Raw genomic sequence first — 23,560 nt, 5'->3', positions numbered from 1 at the left:
AAGACGACCAAGGCTTCCGGTGTAATTGCTCAGTAATCTTGCACAAAGTGAAATATGAAAATCTGCAAACCTGCAAGAAAACAAGCTTCGAGAGGACAGAAAGACAGACAGGGAAGGGCGTCTGGACTGATCCGTGGTACTACAGGAACGAAAATTAACAGTTAAGAACTAATTTGCCTTTCCTGTACGTACCCGGATCAGTCCAGACAGTGGGATGTACCAAAGCTTCCCTAAACTGGGTGGGACCGAGACAGTCCCGCTCGAAGCACTTGCCGCCCAAAGGAACCGAAGACCGGAGCATGCACATCCAGACGGTAGTGCTGAGCAAAAGTGTGCAGAGACGTCCAAGTGGCGGCCCTGCAAATCTCCTGCGGGGAGACAGATTGACTCTCCGCCCACGAAGTAGCCTGAGAACGCAGAGAATGGGCCTTGAGACCCTCAGGAAGCCGACGACCTTGACAAAGATATGCCGAGGAAATGGCTTCTTTCAACCACTGCGCAATCGTGGTCTTAGAAGCCTGTTTACCCCGGTTGGGACCACTCCAAAGGACAAAGAGATGGTCCGATACGCGAAAGTCATTGGTGACCTGGAGATAGCGAAGCAAGACTCATTTGACATCTAGCCGACGAAGGTCGCCACCAGCCGTACCCGCAATCTCCTCCGGAGAGAACGCGGGCAGTTCTACCGACTGGTTGACATTTATTTATTTATTTATTTAACATTTTTTTCTATACCGACCTTCAAGGTTGAATACCATATCAGGTCGGTTTACATCGAACAGGGGTAGATCAGTATAACGTAACATAACATAAGGAGCAAATTTTGTGGTAAGAGACAAGAGCAGAGAAGCAAAAAGTTACATAATAACAAGGACCTTGAACTTGGAAGCTGGTTCAGCTGGAAAAAGAGAAGCCTTAAGAAGGTATTAAATTAAGTACATTGTGATATGTCCAAACTAGTAAATGAGGTGAATATTGGCGGGGCGAAGTTCCATATTCAAAAGCTGAGTAGTTATCTAGTGAAAGTTTGATGGATCAGGGAAGGCTTGTAAGAAGAGCCAAGTTTTGAGTTTTTTTTTAAATGTAGTTAGGCACGGTTCCATTCTGAGTTCTGAGGGGAGGTTGTTCCAGATGGATGGACCTGCTGTAGAAAAAGCTCGGTCCCTGGTAGAGATGAGTCGTGTGGCTTTAGATGGCGGGGCTTGTAGAGTTCCTTTGTAGGTTTCCCTCATTGGTCTGTTGGAAGTGTGGAGTTTGAGTGGGAATTCGAGGTCGAGATGGAGGAGGTTATGAATTGATTTGTGGATTAGAGTTAGCGATTTGTGTAGAGCCCTGTAACTGACTGGTAACCAGTGTAGATTACGGAGGATGGGCGTAATATGGTCTCTCTGGTTGGTGCTTGTCAAAATTCTTGCTGCAGCGTTCTGTATCATCTGTAAGGGCTTGGTTGTAGAGCTTGGTAGGCCGGTGAGGAGAGCGCTGCAGTAGTCAATTTTGGCAAATATTAGAGATTGGAGAACAGTCCTAAAGTCATGAAAATATAGGAGAGGTTTGAGTCTTTTTAACACCTGAAGTCTGTAGAAGCACTCTTTAGTTGTGGTTTTGATCATATTCTTTAGGTTAAGACGGTTGTCTATAATTACTCCAAGGTCTCTCACATGAGAGTGGGTGAGAAGGTGTTTGTGATGAATCTGAGATGAGAGGTTTTCTTGGTTGGAGGAAATGAATAGGAGTTCAGTCTTAGATGCATTGATGACCAGATTTAGACTGTTGAGGAGATTAGTGATGGCTTGTAAGCTGTTGTTCCAGAGTGCGAGGGATTTGTTAATAGATTCTGTTATGGGAATCAAAATCTGAACATCGTCTGCGTAGATGTAGTGAATGAGGTTAAGACTAGTTAACAGTTGGCAAAGGGGAAGGAGGTAAATATTGAAAAGGGTAGGTGATAGGGATGAACCTTGTGGTACGCCAAGAGCGGAATTTGTAGATGGTGATTCCTTATTGTTGATTTTGACTTTAAAACTCCTGTTACTGAGGAACGACTTGAACCAATTGTGGACTGTTCCCGAGATGCCTATGTCTGAAAGGCGATTCAAGAGGATGAGGTGGTTGACGGTGTCGAAAGCCGCCGAGATGTCTAGAAGGATTAGGAGAAAGGAGTGTCCTTTGTCTAGCCCCATAATAATATGGTCTGTTAGAGATATGAGTAGGGTTTCAGTGCTGCGAGATTTGCGGAACCCATATTGGGAAGGGAAAAGTAAGTTGTGATCTTCTAGATAATCAGAAAGCTGGGTGTTGACCAATTTCTCAGTGAGTTTGGCTAAAAATGGTAGATTCGAGATAGGGCGGAAATTAGCCAGAACACCAGGGTCTAGGTTATGTTTCTTGAGGAGTGGTTTCAGGGAAGCGTTTTTTAGACTATCTGGGTAGAATCCTTGAGTTAAGCAGCAGTTTATGATTTTGGTTAAGGGACCAGAGATTATATTTGGGATAAGTAGCAGTAGCTTGGAAGGTATGTTGTCCGATGGGTGGCTAGATGGTTTTTGCCTTTTGAGAATGGATTCGATCTCTTTGGTCGATGTTAATTCGAATTTGTCGAATTTGATTCCCTTAAGAATGTAGGTGTTATCGAATGAGGTGGTGTAGTCAGTCTTGGTTGGAAGGAGAGCAAGTGTATTTGAAATCTTCTGCTGAAAGAATAGGGCTAACTCATTTGCTTTGGTTTGAGCTTGTTCGTCAGGAATTGATGGTGGAAGAGACTTTGTTATTTGAGAGACATATGCAAAGAGGGTTTTTGCATCAAATTGGAGATCATGAAAAGCGGAGACAACCTTCGGCAAGAAGGAAGGAACCGTCCTGAGAGAAACCCCGGAATCAGAAAAACACAAGAAGGGCTCCCGACAGGACAGCGCCTGGAGCTCGGAAATCCGGCGAGCAGAGGAGATAGAGACTAGAAAGACAGTTTTGAGTGTTAGATCCTTGAGCGTAGCGTGGCGAAGAGGCTCAAAGGGAGCCGTACAGAGAGCACGAAGGACTAGGTTGAGACTCCACGATGGACACGTGGCACGAGAGGGGGGACGAAGGTGCCCAACACCCATCAGGAAACGAATCACGTTCGGGTGAGCAGCTAAGGAATGACCGTCCACCCGACCCAGGAGAGAGCCGAGCGCAGAGACTTGAACGCGTAGAGAACTGAAGGAGAGGCCCTTAGAGAGACCCTTCTGAAGAAAAGAAAGAACCAGAGGAATCGAGGCAGAGTGTGCCGGAACACCAGACTCCGCACACGCGGACTCAAAAACTTTCCAGATGCGCACATAGGCCAGAGAAGTCGACTGCTTCCGGGCTCGCAGCAGGGTGGAGATGATCTCCTCCTTATAACCCTTGCGCCTCAGGCGATGCCGTTCAAAAGCCAGGCCGCTAGACAGAAGCAATCGGCCTGGTCAAAAAATACAGGCCCCTGCCAGAGGAGACGAGGAAGATGACCGAGTCGCAGGGGCCCGTCCACCGCTAGATTGATGAGATCCGCGAACCACGGTCTTCGCGGCCACTCAGGAGTGACGAGAATCACTGGTCCCCGGTGGAGCTCTATTCTCCTGAGAACTTTCCCCACCAGTGGCCACGGGGGAAACACGTACAGAAGGATGTAAGCTGGCCAAGGTAGAGCCAGAGCATCCATGCCCTCTGCGCTGTGCTCCCTCCAGCGGCTGAAGAACCGATTTGCCTTGACATTGCGCAGAGTCGCCATGAGGTCGAGGTGAGGAGGACCCCACCTGTCCACTATCAGAGCCATGGCCGCGTCCGAGAGCTCCCACTCTCCCGGATTGAGCGACTGCCGGCTGAGGAAGTCGGCTTGAACATTTTCTTTGCCTGCTATGTGAGAGGCCGCAAGGCACTGTAGGTGGCGCTCCGCCCAAGAGAGGAGACGGCTGGCTTCCAAGGCTACCAGGGGACTGTGAGTGCCCCCTTGGCGATTGATGTAGGCCACTGTGGTGGAGTTGTCGGACAGGACTCTTACCGCCTTGCCGCGGATCTGGGGAAAGAACTTGTGAAGAGCCAGGTGGACCGCCAAGGTTTCCAGTCGATTGATGTGCCAGCGCGACTGAGTCTGCGACCATGTTCCCTGGGTGGATTGAGAAAGGCAGACCGCACCCCAGCCCAAGAGACTGGCGTCCGTGGTCACTATCGTCCACTGTGGAGCTTGAAGAGGCATCCCTTGCAGAAGATGAGGAAGAGACAGCCACCACTGTAATTCGTCGGCAGTAGAATCCAAGAACGGAAGGACTATGTGAAACTGCTCCGACACTGGCTGCCAACGGGATAGCAAAGCTTTCTGCAACGGACGCATATGAGCAAAAGCCCAGGGGACAAGGTCGATCGATGGTGGAAGCCATGGATCCCAGGACTTGAAGATAATCCCAGGCTGTCGGAGAGGGTAGCGCGATCAGATTCCGGACCTGATCGATCAGCTTGAGGGAGCCCGCCCGTGGTAAGAAGACCTTGCCTACTCGGGTGTCGAAGTGGGCTCCCAGGAATTCCATCTCCTGGGAGGGCTGAAGCTTGCTCTTGGAAAAGTTCACTATCCACCCGAGGGAGGCAAGGAGCTCCAAGACGCGATCTAACGCCCGTTGATGAGCCAATCGTCCAGATAGGGGTGGACGAGAATCCCCTCCCGGCGCAGGGCCGCCGCTACCACTACCATGACCTTTGTAAAGGTGCGAGGAGCAGCCGAAGGGGAGAGCTCGAAACTGGAAGTCCTGGTTGAGGATGTGGAATAGGAGATACTTCTGGTAGTTGCGGTGGATGGGAATGTGGAAGTACGCTTCTGCGAGATCGAGAGAAGCAAGGAACTCTCCGGGGCGGACCGCCGCAACGACCGCACGCAGGGTTTCCATGCGGAAGTGGGGGATCTTGAGGGCCCGATTGACCCTCTTGAGGTCCAGAATGGGACGGAAGGACCCGTCCTTTTTGGGCACGGTGAAGTAAATAGAATACTGGCCTGCGCCAATCTCCTTTTCCGGAACTGGGACCACCGCTCCCAGATCCAGGAGTTTGGAGAGAGTCTGGACCACCGCGTCCCTCTTGGCCCGTCCGCAAGGCGAGAAAAGAAAGATCTGGCAGGTCCCTGATGAGCTCGAAAGCGTACTCGTCTTTGATAATGTCGAGGACCCACTGATCCGATGTGATCTTGACCCATTCCTCGAAGAACAGGGAGAGGCGTCCGCCAAGATAAGGAACCGAGGAATGGGTCAGCTGAACTTCAATGCGTGGCAGGTTTAGAGGTGGCACGCACGGGCTGGCCCTCACGAAAGGGCCGCCTGCCACAAAAGGACTGCGACCAGGACTGAGCACGAGAAGAATCCCTCGTGGAACCGCCCCGAGAAGCAAAGCGACGCCGGCCCCTGAAGCGACTGCGGGAGGGCGCGAAGGACCGGGAAGACTTAGGGCGGTCCTCTGGAAGCTTATGGACCTTGTTGTCAGCCAAGGAGTCCATAAGCTTCTCGAGATCCTCTCCAAAGAGCATCTTACCTTTGAAAGGCAGCGTGCCCAGCCGAGTCTTCGACAACTGATCAGCCGACCCAATGGAGTAGCCAAAGGAGCCTCCGGGCAACCACTGCTGAAACCATCGCCTTCGCCTGCACACGGACCAGGTCGTAGAGGGCGTCCGATACGTAGGTGGTTACGGCCTCCAGACGTTCGGCTTGCTCTGCCTCTGCTGGCGGAAGATCCCGGGCGCAGAGTAACTGTTGAACCCACTGAAGGCCTGCCCGCATCATGAGGCTGCTACAGCAAGACGCCTGGACCCCGAGGGCCAGAACGTTGAAGATGCGCTTCAAGTGAGCCTCCAACTTACGATCCTGTGGATCCTTCAGAGCCGTGGAACCTTCCACTGGAATCGTGGTGTGTTTGGCCACCGCAGAGACATAAGAATCCACCGAGGGATATCGCAGCAGCTCCAAACCCTCCTCCGGAAGGGGATAGAGCTTATCCATCGCATGCCCCACCCGGAGCGCACCCTCGGGGGCCTCCCATTCCCGCAGGATAAGGAGCTTGAGCATGGGGTGGAAGGGAAAGGCCAAGGCCGGAGCCCGGAGCCCCCCCCAGGACCGGGTTCATATCCTTAGGAAGCGAGGCCATGAGATTATCCACGGAAGGACTCTCCAGACCCAGCTCCTGCAGAACAAAGGGCAGGAGGGGCTCCAATTCCTCCTTACGAAATAGCCGAAGGGCTCTGGGGTCATCCCCCTCTAGAAGGGGTGCATCTGCCGAATCCAAGGAAGCGGCGGGGTCCGAGGACCCGAGAGACACCGGGGGGGGGGGGGGCACCCCCGGGACCACCCGCACCCGAACTGGTCCCTGGGGCTCCGCAGCCGGTCCGGTGGTCAACGGCACTGAGCGGTGGGGGGGGGGGGGCTTTCGTCCTGCTCATGCAAGCTAGCTAAATAAGATTTGTGCATGAGGACGACGAAATCCGCTGAAAAAGGGACCCTGGATTTGCCGGGGGGGGGGGGGGGGCGAGGAGGGGTCAGGACCCCCCTCCTGGGGACCCGCGGGGGCTAAATCGGGGGTTAAATCACCCCAGGGAGCACTGAAATCGGCCCCGATGAAAAATCCAATATGGCCGCCATTCCCGGGCTCTGCCGACCCGGGAAAGGCCTGGCCATGCCGGGAGAAGTGGAGCCCCGGGCTAAATTTGCTTGTCCTGCCAAGTAGGGACCTTCCCCACCCGGCAGGCAAGCATTGCAGAGACCCTGCCGCGAAAAACGCGAAGAGGGCAGCCCACAAGAAAGGCAGGCTGCCAGCCGGGACATAGCTAAGCCGCGGCTAAAGAAAAAAAAGCTGAAAAAAAGGTTTGCTTGACAGCCTGCACAGCAAGAGAGAGCAAGAGGGAAACCTGCTGCCTCCTGCTAGTCTGGCTGCAGGTTCAAGGCCTGCTCTGACCAGAAAAAATAAAAAATGCTGGTCAACTGCTGCAAATAAGTTAGATGTAGGTGAGTACCTGCAACTTATTTAAAGTTTAAAACTTTTTTTTTTTTTTTTTTTTTTACTGAGCGCAGCAGCAGGTTCAAAAACCCTCTCGGCAGCCAGAGGGGGGAACGAGACCCAGAGAGACTTGGTCCCCACACCTGGAAGCGTCCACGGACTCAGGCTATGCAGGGAATCCCCTCCTGCAAAAGGGGCAAAGCACCCCTGAGCCGGGCAAGAGCTGGGAGACGGAACCGTCTCCCACACAGAAAAGGAAAAAGCACTAAAAATAAAAGGGCAACTACCCTTCTCAGTTTCTTTTTTTTTTTTTTTAAACAAGCAAGAACCAAAAGAAATACTTGCTTGAGCCTAGCAAAAGACAGAAAGAAAAGGCTGACTAGCCTACAGCAGAGAACCGAAGGTGAGATGCTGCACCTGCTGGAGACAGACGAATACTGAAGGGTTAGAGGATAGGCTCTGTCCTGATATAGGGCATCCTTCAAGTTTTAGTCTGTCTCCACTTGCTGGAAAGGAGGCTCAACCCACTGTCTGGACTGATCCGGGTACGTACAGGAACTGCGATTATCATATACCAATATAGAGGATAGATAATTCAAACTATGAGAAACAATTGAATGCTTTATACAATTGACGGCTATATACAAGGAAGGCTGTGTACAGTAGAGGGCTGGGTACAAGTAATACTTATGGAATTACAAGGCAATTATACAATGATACAAAATTAAGATGTAAGAGTAAGGGGCGAAATAGTGTGGGTGGGGGGGTATAATGAAGGAGGAAGGCATGCTCAAGTGTTAATTTTGCCTCAGCAAACTGTACCTTTGACTGTTCTTTTTAAGAACATAAGAAATTGCCATTCTGGGTCAGACCAAGGGTCCATCAAGCCCAGCATCCTGTTTCCAACAGTGGCCAATCTAGGCTACAAGTACCTGGCAAGTACCCAAAAACTAAGTATATCCCACGCTACTGATGCTAGTAAAAGCAGTGGCTGTTTTCTAAATCAACTTGATTAATAGCAGGTAATGGACTTCTCTTCCAAGAACTTATCCAAACCTTTTTTAAACCCAGCTACACTAACTGCACTAACCATATCCTCTGGAAACAAATTCCGGAGCTTAATTGTATGTCAACAAACCTTTTCCATTGGAAACAATTTAGTAGAACTAGGGGTCACGATTTGAAACTCCAGGGAGGAAGACTTAGAACCAATATCAGGAAATATTTCTTCACTGAGAGGGTGGTGGATGCCTGGAGTGCCTGCAGCTCTGAAATCCGACGAGCCGAGCAAATAGCCACCAGACACACCGTCTTCAAAGTCAGATCCTTCAAAGAAGATCCACGGAGAGAATCGAAAGGAGCACCGCAAAATACCCAGAGAACCAAATTTAGGCTCCAATCCGGGCATACTGGGCGAACGGGAGGTTGCCAAAGTTTAACTCTTAAGAAAACGAGTAATGTCCGGGTGAGCTGCCAAGGAACAGCCACTGAACCATCCCTGCAGGGCACCCAGGGCCGCCACCTGTACCTGAAGGGAATTGAACGCTAGTCCCTTAGTAAGCCCCTGCTGAAGAAAATCAAGAATTCGTGGAACCTCGACTGATAGTGGGTCACAGGCCTTTAGACTACACCACGCCTCAAAAAGTTTCTAGACACGCACATAAGCCATAGAGGTGGCCGGGCGTCACGCCTGCAGAAGGGTGGAAATGACCTGCTCAGAATAGCCCTTCAAGCGGAGACGTCTCCTCTCAAAAGCCGCAAGAGAGAAGCGATCCTCCCGATCAAAAAGATGGGTCCCTGGAGTAGCAGGCGCAGAAGATGAGGCAGCCGCAAGGGACCCACGGGAGCCAGACAAACTAAGTTCGCGAACCACGGGCGATGCGGCCACTCTGGAGCCACGAGAACCACTTCGCTGGATGGTGCTCTATGCGACTGAGAAGGCGACCGATGAGCGGCCAGGAGGAAAAGGCATAAAGCAGAATTCCCCGGGGGCCAGGGACACACCAGGGCGTCGAGATCCACCAACCTCTGCTCCCAACAACGGCTGATGAAGCTTGCTGTCTTTGCGTTTGCCTGAGTGGCCATCAGATCCAACTGAGGAACCCCCCCCCCCATCTGGCGCAGATGAGGTTCCATGTTTTGGGGGACAACTCCCACTCCTCAGGATCGAGCTGTTGTCTGTTGAGGAGGTCCGCCTGCACGTTCTCCACTCCTGCAACGTCGCTATTCCTCGTAGATGACACTCCACCCAGGCGAACAGTTGCACGCTTCGAGTGCTTCGGCGGGACTCCTTGTTCTGCCTTGCCGATTGATGTAAGCCACCATTGTCGCTTTGACGGAGAACACTCGTACCATCCTGTCCTTGATCAAGGGAAGAAAAGCTAGCAGAGCCAACCGAATTGCCCTCGTCTCAAGACAATTGATGGACAGGTGTCCTCCCGCCCAGGGACTCTGGTCCCCAACGATCTGTCTGCATACACCGCTCCCCAATCGGACAGACTTGCATCTGTGGAGACGATCACCCAACCTGGGGGGGGATCAAGGTCTACTCCTTGGTACAGATTGCTGGCCGATAGCCACCATGACAGACTGGCTCTGGACGCTGGCAAGAGCGGCATGGGGAGGTGGAACTATTCCGACACCGGCCGCCAACGCAACAAAAGTGCACGCTGTAACGGTCGTAAGTGAGCGAATGCCCAGGGAACTAAATCCAAGGTGGAAGCCATGGATCCGAAGAACTGAAGATTGTGCCAGACCATGGGGGTCTTCCTTCGAATAAGGGCGCGGATCTGATCTTGCAACTTCGTCCCCCTGTCGGCTGCCAGGAACACCCTGCCTCGATAGGTATCTAACAGTGTTCCCAAATAAACCAGCTGTTGGGTGGGCTCCAAGTGGCTTTTCTGCACGTTGATTATCCAGCCGAGCGACTGTAATGTGAGTCGCACCCTCTGAATGGCTCTTCCGCTTTCCTCCCGGGTCTTTGCACAAATCAACCAGTCGTCCAGATACGGATGGACTAAAATCCCATGCTTGCGAAGAAAAGCTGCCGCCACCACCACCATAACTTTGGTGAAAGTTCGAGGAGCCGTCGCTAGACTGAAGGGAAGAGCTCGAAACTGGAAGTGTTGTCCCAACACCTTGAAGCGCAGAAACTGCTAGTGGATTGGCCAGATTGGAATATGGAGATATGCCTCTGTGACATTCAGAGACGCCAGAAACTCCCCTTTGCGAACCGCTGCCAGGACTGTCCGCAGGGTCTCCATCCGGAAGCGTGAAACCTGAAGACAACGGGTCACCTTCTGCAGATCGAGGATGGGGCGAAAGGTGCCTTACTTCTTGGGGACCACGAAGTACACTGAGTACCGGCCCCGGCCCTGCTCTGCTACCTGCACTGGGACAATGTCTTCCAGCTCGATCAAATGACGCAGGGTGTCCCACACCGCTTCTTGCTTGCTGAGTGAGGCACCGCGGGTCTTCACAAACACCTCCCGAACGGGACGAGAGAATTCTAGAGCGAAGCAGTCTCTGATCACCTCCAAAATCCAACGGTCCGAGGTAATCTTTGCCCATTCTATGTAAAAGCTGGATAATCTGCCTCTGACAGCTTAGACGACAGAATGGGTACTCGTGGCTTCATTGGAAGGACTTAATGCCTCCTGCCCCGAGGTGTCCAGAGTCCCTTCTGGCTTGGTGGCCACCACGAAAGGACTGCTGGCGCCCAGGAGTCTGCTTAGGCGAGGACGGGATGGAATATCTGCTGGATCAAAAATGACGGGAGTCCCAAAATCGAATCCTAGCAGGAAAAACTTTCTTGGTAGATCTCCTATCTTCTGGCAACCTGTTGCCTTTGGACTCAGTGAGCAGCTTCACCAATTGATATAGAGGTCCTCCCCAAACAGTAGGATAAATCTGCTGACCAATTTCGTAGCCAGAAGTCAGTGTGCCGCCACTACGGAAACCATGCTGCGAGCAGAGGTCCACACCAGGTCGTACAGCGCATCTGCCACATATGTGATACCTGCCTCCAAGCGGGCGCCCTGTATGGCACCATCACTGTCGATCCCAGCCCTGGACTCTTAAATCCAGCTCAGACTTTCCCTCTGCATCAGGCTAGAGGAAATTGCAGCCAAAGACTCAAAGCTGACACTTCACAGACTCACTTCAACTGGATCTCCAGCTTGCGGTCCTGCATGTCCTTCAAGTCGGCAGCCCCCGCCACCGGAATAGTGGTCGTCTTTGATACTGCCGAAACCGCTGCGTCCACTTTCTGAACCTTCAGTAGATCTAAAACATCCGCCGAAAGCAGGTACAGCTTCGCCATAGCTCTGCTCACCTTTAGTCCCGCATCCGGAGAATCCCATTCACGGGTCACCCGCTTCCGGACCTTCTTAGGCAGCAGGAAAGACAGAGTTGGCCCACGTATGCCATCGAGGACCAGGTTAACCCCTTCACCTTAAGGCCTAGGTCCTCCAACACCTGGGGAATAAGAGGCCTCAGCTCATCTCGCTCAAAAAGACGAACCACGCTAGGATCATCGCCTTCCGTGGATGGAAGATCCTCTCCATCTGTATCCGCCAGATCGATATCCCCCAGATCAGGAATCGGATCCGGAGCCGGAACCATTCCTGGAGCTGTCGCTGCTCCTGACCCTGGGGTTGGGTCCAGGGGCCTCTGGCACCCATCTCCTATCAAGCTGGAGAGCTGCCCCTCGGCCCGCACTCTCTTAACCGAGGGCAAGAGCTGCTAACCGGAACTTTTAGGCACCGCCTGCTTCCTGGCTAAGAAGGCCTGGTGTAGTAGTAAAATAAACTCCGGGGGGAAAAACCCCTCCGGGTCCCCTTCCCCCTCCGCGGGATCCAGATCCGCCGAGTCAGCAGCTCCCACCAAGGCATCCGCACACACCGGGGCCAAAACGGGAGGGGGATATTCCTCCAGCGAACCGCTGCCAAAATCCCCTCCCCCCAGGGAGGGGACACCAGACCCGACGATCCCTCCATCCCCGAGGTGCACGCCTGACAGAGGGAGGCAAAATCCAGGACCTGCTCGCATGTCCCACAGGCGCGGCAGACAGAAGATTTGGATAGGGGACCCATCAAAAACCGCGCAGCCACACGGTGTAGCCGGGAACACACTGCCGAACGCAGGAAAAATAAGTGCCGCTATCGCGCAGCCACGCGGTCTGTAAGCTGAGCAGGGGGGAAGGGCCGCAATGAAAAGCGCACGCTGCCAACAGCTTGAGGAAATAAATTCAGCAGCCCAGCCATCTAACACCGCCGCAATGTCACTCGCGCCGAGCCGCACCAGCAGTGAAATTGCCGAAAAGCACTTACCCCCTCCCTCCTAAAGCCACCCGGTGCCCCGGGGGCTGAGGGAAATGAAAAAGAACAATGCTGCCCGACTCCCCAACCAGCCGCAAGGCCGGCCTCCCCTGGAGCAGACTCCTTACCTCAGCTGGAGGAAACTGAAAGCAAAAGGTTAAAGCTTTTTTTTTTTTTTTTTTTTTAATTAAACTTTATGGAATCCACTGAAGCAGGAGTTGAGGGAGCAGCTTCAGAGCAGCCTCGGAGGGGAAAAACCAGGAGCCCCTGGCTGCCACCCTACGTGAGAGAGCGGGCAAGACACAGACAAGGGTATCCAACCCCCTGGACGCCCGGCTTCGACTGAGGGATGGCCCATGAAGGTGCCTAACAACTCAGGAAGCACACAAGATGAAAAAAATCAAGAAAAAATCTAACTAAACTTTAAAAATCTAACTAAACCTGCATGTGCATCTCTTCCAGCTGCTGGAGTCATAGAAATACTGAGGAACTGCAGGTGGCACTCATTATGTAGCAGTGCCCAAAGTTCTAATTGTTCTCTGACTCCACCTGCTGGTGGGGATACACAACCCACTTCTCCAGACTGATTCTTCTCAGTGGAAGGGAGTGGGCAGTGGAGTGCCTCAGGGATCTGTATTGGGAGCCTTACTTTTCAATATATTTATAAATGATCTGGAAAGAAATACGATGAGTGAGGTAATCAAATTTGCAGATGATACAAAATTGTTCAGAGTAGTTAAATCACAAGCAGATTGTGATAAATTGCAGGAAGACCTTGTGAAGCTGGAAAATTGGGCATCAAAATGGCAGATGAAATTTAATGTGGACAAGTGCAAGGTGATGCATAAGGGGAAAAATAACCCATGCTATAGTTACACAATGTTAGGTTCCATATTAGGTGCTACTACCCAAGAAAGAGATCTAGGCGTCATAGTGGATAACACATTGAAATAGTCGGTTCAGTGTGCTGCGGCAGTCAAAAAAGCAAACAGAATGTTGGGAATTATTAGAAAGGGAATGGTGAATAAAAAGGAAAATGTCATAATGCCTCTGTATCGCTCCATGGTGAGACCGCACCTTGAATACTGTGTACAATTCTGGTCGCCGCATCTCAAAAAAGATATAATTGTGATGGAGAAGGTATAGAGAAGGGCTACCAAAATGATAAGGGGAATGGAACAGCTCCCCTATGAGGAAAGACTAAAGAGGTTAGGACTTTTCAGCTTGGAGAAGAGACGGCTGAGGGGGGATATGATAGAGGTGTTTAAAATCATGAGAGGTCTAGAACAGGTAGATGTGAATCGGTTTTTTACTCTTTCGGATAATAGAAAGACTAGAGGGCAATCCATGAAGTTAGCATGTGGCACATTTAAAACTAATCGGAGAAAGTTCTTTTTCACTCAACGCACAATTAAACTCTGGAATTTGTTGCCAGAGGATGTGGTTGGTGCAGTTAGTGTAGTTGTGTTTAAAAAAGGATTGGGAAAGTTCTTGGAGGAGAAGTCCATTACCTGCTATTAATTAAGTTGACTTAGATAATAACCACCGCTATTACTAGCAACGGTAACATGGAATAGACTTATTTTTTGGGTATTTGCCAGGTTCTTATGGCCTGGATTGGCCACTGTTGGAAACAGGATGCTGGGCTTGATGGACCCTTGGTCTGACCCAGTATGGCATTTTCTTATGTTCTTATAGGGAACCACTCCAGTAAAAATGGATGTACCATCATCTTTTTTTTTAGGATGGCCCATAATGCTTCTTCTCCACACCACTTTCCTTGCAGTTCAGTTGCTTGGATATTATTTTTGACTTAAAGTGCTACTCCTCCCCCGATTTTGTCCTTTCTGTCATTCCTTAACAAGTTATAGCCCGGTATGGCCGCATCCCAGTCATGAGAATCCGTGAACCATGTCTCCATGACAGCAACAACGTCCAAGTCTGCTTCCACCATTAAGGCCTGCAGGTCTGGGATTTTATTGTCCAAACTACGAGCATTTGTAGTCATAGCTTTCCAATTTTTCTCCCTTGCTATGTTGCACTTCCTAAGAACTTTTTCTGTTTTTTTTAGCTATTTGATGTTATTTTCTCTTTGCATGACCGTCACAGGTCTTTTTCTACCAGAACCTACTGTTATCCGACTGATTCTGGGTTTTTTAATCCTGGATGTCTGATAATCTTCTGTAAACTTGAGGAAGGTGGGGGTCCTGATTATCACGTCTAGTTCTACCTGAGCCCACTGTAAAAATATTTTTTCTTGGGATTCTATAACCGCTATGGGAGATGGACAGCAGAGGGCAGTAGAGGAGAAGATATGAGAAAAAGAAGGTTTGTTTTTTTTTGCTAAGACGTGATTTTTTTTTTTTTTATTAGTATGGGATATGAAAGAGCAGAGATGCAAATCCAAAAAGGGGACGGAAAGTGCCCTCCTTCTTTGGCACTATGAAATAAATGGAGTACCTCCCCCATCCCTGTTTGCTCAGCAGAACCGGAGTGATGGCCTCTAAGCTTAGCAACCTTTGCCGAGTCTGCTCCCCTGCACCCCATTGCTCATCTCGCAGCAAAAGGGACTCCAGAAAGGCCTTCCTGACCAGACGCGAAAATTCTAAGGTATAACCCCTCTTTTATGACCTTCAGTACCCACCGATCCACAGTGATCTTGGTCCACTTCTCGTAAAAACTGGACAACCTGCCCCCTACTACTTCCAGCGAGGAGTGGACAGGCCTGGCTTCATTGCAAGGCCTTACCCCCTCTGGTCCCCTGATCTGAACCGCCTCTGGAGGATCTGCCGGTGCCCCAAAAGGGCTGCTGATGTCCTGATGACTGCTTCAACCCTGAGGTTGTGGCCCCTCTTCCAGGACAAAATCTCCTTGAATCCTGAAACCGGGACGGGGTGGAAAAGACCTTCTTAGAACTTTTCCTATCCTTGGGCAGCCTGTTTCCTTTGGATGCCCCGAGGAACTTCATCAGCTGATCCAGCTCCTCCCTGAATAGCAGTTTCCCCTTAAAAGGGAGATTGCACAGCTGGGCCTTGGATGACACATTTGCCAACCAATTGTGTAACCACAGAAACCAGCATGCTGTCACTGCCGAGACCATACTCCTGGCAGAGGTACGCACACAATCGTTCAGTGCATCAGCCACATAGGCCACACTAGGCTCCAGCAGAGCCGACTGGATGGGACTGATCGTCCTAAGACACCTGCTCCTGAGCCTTCTGAATCCAGCATAAGCAGGCCTGCTGCATCATGCTGACACACCGCAGTTTAAAGGCTTAAAGCAGACACCTCAAACATGCACTTCAAATGAATCTCCAACTTGCAGTCCTGAACATCCTTAAGTGCAGCCGAACCCACAACTGGAATCGTGGTCTTTTTTGTCACTGCCAAGACCACCGCATCTACCTTAAGCGTCTTTAGGTGATCCAAATGATCTTCCAACCAAGGATAAAGCTTTGCCATAGCTCTACCGACCTTTAAGCCTGCCTCCCGGAAATCCCACTCCAGCTGATCAGCTTCTGTATCTTAGGCAATGGAAAGGCCATAGAAGGACCCTGCAGTCCATCCAGGAACTGACTCACACCTTCATTATCAGACTCCTCCTGAGTCCGCTTAACTCCCAATTCCTCCAATACCTGAGGAATAGAGGCCTCAGCTCCACTTTCTTAAACAGCTGGTCCACCCAAGGGTCATCCCCCTCAGGTACAGTCTCATCGAGATCCAGATCATCCTTATTTAAATCAGAATCAGGAATCTGACTCCCATCAGGCTCCTGGGTCCGCCCACTGCAGCGACGCAGGATCCGGCATCTGATCAGAGTCATCCAGGTCCTTGGAGCCTTCAGCCGCCTCGGCAAAGCCCCGGGCGCTTCATTAAATCCACAGAACCACCCGCCGATTCCATCCTTGGCCTTTTGGGCAAGATGGAACGATGCATACTGGATCTTGATTCCTGCAGCCTTCCTAGCCAGGAAGGCTCAGTGAAGTAGCAGGACAAATTCCAGGGAGAACTCCGAATCGTTGGTCCCCTGTAGAAGGAGGCTGTCCCCCAAATCTGGTCCCTCTTCATGGCCATCCTCAGCATCTTGCACCGCAGGAGAGAGAGGAGGAGGAGAATCGCCGGCTTCCTGGCCTGGAACAACTCCCTGACCACGAACCTCCACAGGCCTGGCTGAAGGGGAGGTTACCCCCCTGCACTACCGGTGCAGCTGCCAAACCGTGAGAAACCTTCCTGGTCTTTGTAGCCACCGCAGAGGATCCCTCTGCTCCTGAAGAAAAGCCTATGCAGCCATGCTGCCATGGCGCCATGCGGTTGCACTGTCGTGCAGCCAAAAACACACTGTCACAAAGCAGGCCGCCCCATGAGGAGCTCTTCAACACTGCGAGCTCACAAGCGGAGCATGCGGGGGCTGTAGCAGGCTGAGCAACGCATGCCAAAAATCAAGCCACACAGCCCAAGTTTCCCCACCAGGGAAAACCAAACCACGGCACTTGCACCCTTCTCCTGCGGTCCTCGATAGCTCCCGCTGTCCAACCCCCCCATTCACTGCTCCACTGACCAAATCTCCTGGTTGACAAGAAGCCCCTGACTCTCTTTTTACTTTACTTTTTTTTTTTTTTTTTTTTTAAACAAACAGAATAACAAAAAGGATACTTCCCTTTACCGAGGCACCGGCTGGCAGGAGGACACTATGGAGACTAAGAGGGAACCAATCCCCTGGCTATCAAGATCTCCAGCACCGTGGACTACCACAGTAAAGGGTATCCAATCCCTCATTCACCTGGCTCCACTCGAGGGTTGACCCACAAAGGAACCTAACACCTCGAGAAGCTGCTCCAGCGTCAAAGTCCAAACTCCATCTTTCAGTCAGAACTGCAGTTTGCACCTCTACCATCTGCTGGAGACAGAAAAACTAAGGAACTGCAGGTGGCACTCTCGGTTATGTAGCAGTACCTCAAAGTTTTTGTTCTCTGCCTTCATCTGCTGGTAGGGATGCATAACCCACTTGTCTGGTCTGGGTATATTCAGGAACCAGACCAGACCCACTTGTCTGGTCTGGGTATATTCAGGAAGGGAGATTAGAAATAGCCCCTTGGGCTCCTCCCCTACCAGGCCTCTGTATAGCACAGAAGGTCTAGTGTAAACATACAAAAACTTGTGGGGAAAAGGTCCTCTGGAAGGGGAAGCCTGGAGAGGCTCTGACTATTCTCTGTGCCAAGAACAAACAAAATGAGCAACCATTGGGTGTGAACGGACCACAAGAAGAATCCAAAATGGTGACCATTCTCGTCAATACGCATGCCTCAGTCGAGGTAAGGGAAAGGACTGAAAACAATAACTTGGTCTGCTTCTCTGATGCCATGACCAAAGTTCTGCACTCACAGAAGACTTGGAGATCTTCTTCGCTGACTCCCCCACCAAGGCATCTGAACCCTATCATTTCCTGGGCAAAATGAGCCAGCTATGCAGCACATGTGCCAGCTACTGCAGTCCACTGGGCCCCTGTTCACTCCAGCCAAAAAGGAAAAAAAAATTAAAGCCCAGCCTGTCGTCGGATTGAATAGTGCATCAAGACACCACTCTCAGGCACCCCTGATCAGGACTACATGTATGTACTCCGGGATATCAGCCAGTCCATTCATCCTGTCCTGCTGCCTGCCTGAGGAAAGCAGCCAAATTTCTCTCGTCACTAACTTTTTTTTTTTTTTTTTTTTAAGGAAAATTGGTTCTTACCTGCTAATTTTCGTTCCTGTAGTACCAAGGATCAGTCCAGACTGCTGGGTTATGCCTCCCTTCCAGCAGATGGAATCAGAGAAAAGCTGAAAAGCACTCCTTAGATAACCTGGTGTGCAACCTGCGATCCTTCAGTATAATCAATATCAAAGCAGAATGAAGTAAATTTAACAATCAATGACTAGATCAAGCAAACATTAACCCCTAAACAACCATAACTTGATAAAACAAAACTATGTCGTAGTGTAGGTGTGCAATCTTCGAAAAATCTGTAAAGAGAAAAAATACAAGTAGCTGAGCGGACTCTCCTGCATATATGCCTATGGGCGGGCGTCTGGACTGATCCTTGGTACTACAGGAACGAAAATTAGCAGGTATGAACCAATTTTCCTTTCCCTATTCATACCAGGATCAGTCCAGACTGCTGGAATGTACCCGAGCTTCCCTAAATGGGGTGGGACCCGGAGAGTCCGGCTCGAAGCACACTGCTGCCAAAGCAATCCGGATCGGACGTCCAAACGGTAATGTCAAGCAAACGTGTGCAAGGATTTCCAGGTAGCTGCCCTGCAGATTTCTTGAGGTGATACAAATTGGCTCTCTGCCCAAGACGCCGCTTGCGATCTGATAGAATGAGCCTTAAGACCCTCTGGCACTTGTCACCCGTGACATATGTACATTGAAGCAATAGCGTCCTTCAACCATCGGGCAATGGTAGTCTTGGAAGCCTTACACCCCTTTTTTGGAACGCTCCATAAAACAAAAAGATGATCAGCAGTCAAAAAGAATTAGTCACCTCCAAGTAACGTAGAATAATCAGTCAAACGTCCAATCTCCTCATATCCTGGCCCTGAGGAGAACACTTATCCACATCCGGAAAGGCTGGCGACTCAACGGACTGGTTGACATGGAACGCCGAGACCACCTTTGGCCGAAAAGAAGGCACTGTCTGAAGCAAAACCCCAGAGTCTGATATCCGTAAGAATGGTTCTCTGCATTACAGCGCCTGAAGTTCTGAAACGCGTCTAGCGGAACAGATAGCCACGAGAAACACCGTTTTGAGAGTTAAATCCTTCAACATGGCCCGCTTGAGGGGCTCAAAGGCGAACCGCAAAGTCCACGGAGAACCAATTCAAACTCCACAAAGGACAAACCACCCACACCGGCGGGCGTGTTTTGCTCCTCTCAGAAAACGAGCTACATCCGGATGTCCTGCGATTGAGGTTCCCTCAATCTTACCTCGTAAGCAGCCTAACGCCGCTACCTGGACCCGGAGCGAGCTATATGCCAATCCTTTCTTCAAGCCTTCTTGTAAGAATGTGTACTATAGTAGTCTGCCGTGGGGACACCTTCAACCCACTGCACCAGGAATCAAACACTTTCCACATCCGAACTTAGGCGAGAGAGGTAGATGTCTTTCGTGTGCGTAGAAGAGTGGTAATCACCGCCTCTGGATAGCCTTTCTTTCTCAATTGCCGCCTCTCATAAGCCAAGCCGCTAGACAAAAGCGAGCCGCCCGATTGAAAAATACGGGACCCTGGCGCAGCAGATTCGGTAGATGACCCAGATGCAAGGGGCCCTTGACCGCTAGGTTGATCAGATCTGCGAACCACGGGCTTCTCGGCCACTCCGGGGCCACCAGAACAACCGGCCCCCCGTGGGATTCTATTCGCCTTAAAACCTTTCCCACCAATGGCCAAAGAGGAAACGTGTAGAGGAGAATGTCGGGAGGCCATGGAAGGACCAGGGCATCTACCCCTTCCAATCCGTGTTCCCTTCTGCGACTGAAAAAACGAGCCGCTTTCGCGTTCAATTGAGTCACCATTAAGTCCAGCCGGGGGATCCCCCACCGGCTAGTCACGAGTCGCATCGCCTCCTCAGACAGCTCCCATTCTCTGTCAGCTGAGAAAGTCCGCCTGAACGTTATCTACTCTGGCTATATGAGATGCCGCTATGCGGCGAGATTGCGTTCTGCCCAAGCCATCAACATACCCGCTTCGGAGGCTACCGGTCGACTCTTCGTACCCCCCTTGCCGGTTTAGGTAAGTCACGGTGGTCGATTTGTCAGATAGGATCCATACTGCCCAGTGCCGGACAAGCAGAAGAAATTGGCGCAGCGCTAGGAGAACTTCCCTGGTTTCCAACCGATTTATGGACCACTTGGTCTGCGGAAGTGACCAGAGGCCCTGTGCTGATCGTGACTGACAGATTGCCCCCCAACCGGTCAGGCTGGCATCCGCCGTCATGATTATCCATTGGGGATTTTCCAGGTCCACGCCCCAAAGCAAGTGATCCGGGATCAACCACCAATCCAGGCTGGTCCTGGCCGGTTCCAGCAACGGTAAGGGCAGGTGGAACTCCTCAGACTTGGGGTCTCAACGGGAAAGCAGTGCCCTCTGCAAAGGTCTCATATGAGCAAAAGCCCAAGGAACCAACTCCAGGGTAGACGCCATAGAACCAAGAACCTGCAAATAGTCCCACACCTTGGGTAAGGGAGCATCGAACCTGAGACATTAACGTCTCCATTCTCACCAGAGGCAGGGAAACCTTGCCCACAAATGCGTCGAAACGTGCTCCTAGAAATTCCAAAACCTGGGACGGAACCAGCTGGTTCTTGGCGTAACTGATGACCCAACCTAGCGAATGCAGACGGTGCAAAACAGACTGTACCGCTACTTTGCAAAGCTCTTCCGATTTCGCTCGAATGAGCCAGTCGTCCATGTAGGGATGAACTATTATCCCTTCCCACCAAAGGCATGCTGCCACCACCACCATCACCTTGGTGAAGACTCGTGGAGCCGTCGCCAGTCCTAATGGTAATGCTCTCCCAAAACCATGAACCGCAGGAACTTCTGATGGTGTTCTTGGATTCCTATGTGGAGGTAAGCTTCAGTCAGATCCAAAAAAGCCAAAAAAAATCTCAACGTTTCCATCTGAAACCGAGGGACTCACAACGCTCTGTTAACCTTCTTCAAATCCAAGATCGGCCGGAACGAGCCTTCCTTCTTGGGAACCACGAAGTAAATGGAGTAACGACCTGTTCGACGCTCGGCCGCGGGAACCGAGATAATCGCTCCCAGTGCCTTCAACCGAGACAGCGTCTGAAGAATCACAGGTTGCTTTGCCTGAGACCTGCAGGGAGACACTAGGAACAGATCGCGAAAAGGCCGAGCAAAATCCAAAGCATAACCGTAATTTATAATATCTAGAACCCACTGGTCTGTGGTAATCTTGACCCATTCCTCGCGAAACAGGGAGAGCTGCCCCCCGATCTCCGGGATGGAGGAATGGGCCAGCGCCCCCTCATTGGGGAGCTTTGTTGGAGGTGAAACCATGAGAAGCTCCGGTGCGCTGAGGCCACCTGCCACGAAAGGAATGTGCCCATGCTTGTGGCCTTGCCAACGTTTGCTGGGGCGCAAAAGAAGAACCCCTTCCGGAGCGGAAACTGCGCCGACCTCGAAAACAGCCCCAAAACGTGCCGGATGAGCGAGCTGGTCTGGGCTTGTCCTCCATGAGCTTGTAAACCTTGTGGTCTCCCAAGGCTTTAATAAGCTGCTTGAGTTTGTCTCCAAATAATAGCTTGCCCTTAAAAGGAAAGGAACCCAGTTGAGACTTAGAGGCATCAGCCGACCAGTTACGGAGCCTCAGCAGCCGCCTTGCGGAAACTGAAGACATAGTACGCGCAGAGGTACGGAGAAGATCATACAACACATCCGCCATATAGGCAACCGCTAATTCCATGCAGTTCGCCTGCTCAGCCTCCCCCGGACGAAGGTCCTGGGCCGTGAGCAACTGCTGAATCCAGCGGAAGGTAGCCCTCTGCATAAGGCTGCTACAGACGACGGCCCGTACTCCTAACACGGATACCTCAAAAATCCGCTTAAGCAAAACTTCCAGCTTTCTATCCTGAAGATCCTTGAGCGTTGCTCCTCCCGTCACAGGAATGGTTGTGTGTTTAACTATGGCCATGACGGCAGAGTCCACTTTAGGAATTTTAAGAAGATCCAGAGACTCATTAGGCAGTGGATAAAGTTTTTCCATGGCTCTGCTAACCCGCAAGGAGGCTTCAGGCATATCCCATTCCCGGGACACAAACTGGAAAAGTTTTGGATGAAAGGGAAACGTTTGAGGCAGAGCTCAAAGCGCCAATAAAACCGAATCCCCAGGAGAAGAATCCATCACAGCTTGCAGAACTGGAATCTCCAGTTCCTGAAGCACATGAGGAATTAACGGATCCAGTTCCTCCTTGCGGAACAAACGGAGCACCTGTGGATCATCCCCCTCCACCGGAGAAACACTGTCCACATCATTGCTCATATCTGGTGAGGAGGGGTCCTGAGGTGCCGCAAGCATAGATGGGGCGGGCAGCCCCTGCTCCGGAACTGAGCGGGGGAGCCGAGGTCCAGCTCTTCCCTGGTCCGCAGTAGCCTTAAAAAGCTTAGCCTGAATAGGAGACTGAGTTTCCCAGTCAGCCTCAGCCTCTACATATGCTTTATGCAGAAGTAAAACAAACTGCAATGAAAATGGGTGCTGTCTCTTTAAGGCCCCCCCCCCCCCCCCCGACGCAAATTCGGGGGAGGAGCAGAGTCTGGCTGCAGATCGCGGGTTCACTGCGGACTCAATGACGGCAGGGAGAGAGGAGGGAGATCCTCTCCCTCCTCAGCTAGATCAGCACCGGGACCCGTAAGAGGCAAGATGGCCATCGCTCCCAAGCCAATCGGGGGTGGGCCAGACCTCTGTCTCCAAGCTGGCTGCTCGTTCCTCGAGCTGCGCGGTCGCGGCAAAGAAGACCCCCGACCCGAAGTCGGCTGCTGTGAAGGCCTCTCACTCCTGGGGAGACACCCAGAGCAGAGGCTTTCACGGGAGAGCCGCGTCCCCGGCTCCCCACAAGCAGACCCACGCGGCATTAAAAGCGCGCGAAGAAAAAAAAAGCAGCTGGGTGAAACACTCCACCCCCTCCAGAGGACTGGGAGATCTTGGCAGGCTAGGACTGAAGAGAAACAGGTGTGCTTGTAAAATAAAAAAGTCCTACTTTTTTTTTTTTTTTTTTAATTTCAGCCACCAAACAGGTGAAAAAAACCTCCCTGAGCAACCAGCTCAGGGAGCACCCACCAGAGGAATTTGACTTCTCTGGGTTAGAATGTAAGGGGGGAGAGTGACCGGCCCACCGGTAAATCCTCCCCCCAGCTCACCGGGTCAGGGCACAAGCCTCCGGGGAAAACGGCTTTAGGGCAATTGCCTGCCTTTAGCTAGCTGCCCTTCTGACAGAACTGAAAAGATTTAGTTATGTATTATTGTTATTATTATTTTTTTTTTTTAAGGTTGATCTAGCCAAAGGTTTCTCACACAAATCAAACATGTTAGAAGTAAAAATCAAACTCGAATTTAGACAAGGATCAAGTCCGCAGGTTATGCTCTCTTGCATCTGTTGGAGTCAGAGAGATACTGAAGGATCGCAGGTGGCACACCAGGTTATCTAGGGCGTGCTTTTCAGCTTTTCTCTGACTCCATCTGCTGGAAGGGAGGCATAA

The 23,560-nt window shown here is 51.3% G+C and overlaps 1 protein-coding gene across 8 annotated transcripts in view; it reads right to left on the bottom strand.

Annotated features, from left to right (window-relative positions):
- The window catches only part of BHMG1 (basic helix-loop-helix and HMG-box containing 1), a 307,327-nt gene that overhangs the window by 112,817 nt on the left and 170,950 nt on the right, over positions 1–23,560 (bottom strand). The window lies entirely within an intron of this gene.

This window comes from Rhinatrema bivittatum, chromosome 11 (assembly GCF_901001135.1).
Source record: "Rhinatrema bivittatum chromosome 11, aRhiBiv1.1, whole genome shotgun sequence".
Lineage (NCBI taxonomy): Eukaryota > Metazoa > Chordata > Amphibia > Gymnophiona > Rhinatrematidae > Rhinatrema > Rhinatrema bivittatum.
The sequence above is the reverse complement of the archived record's forward strand: the minus strand, read 5'-3'. Positions and strand labels throughout refer to the sequence as shown.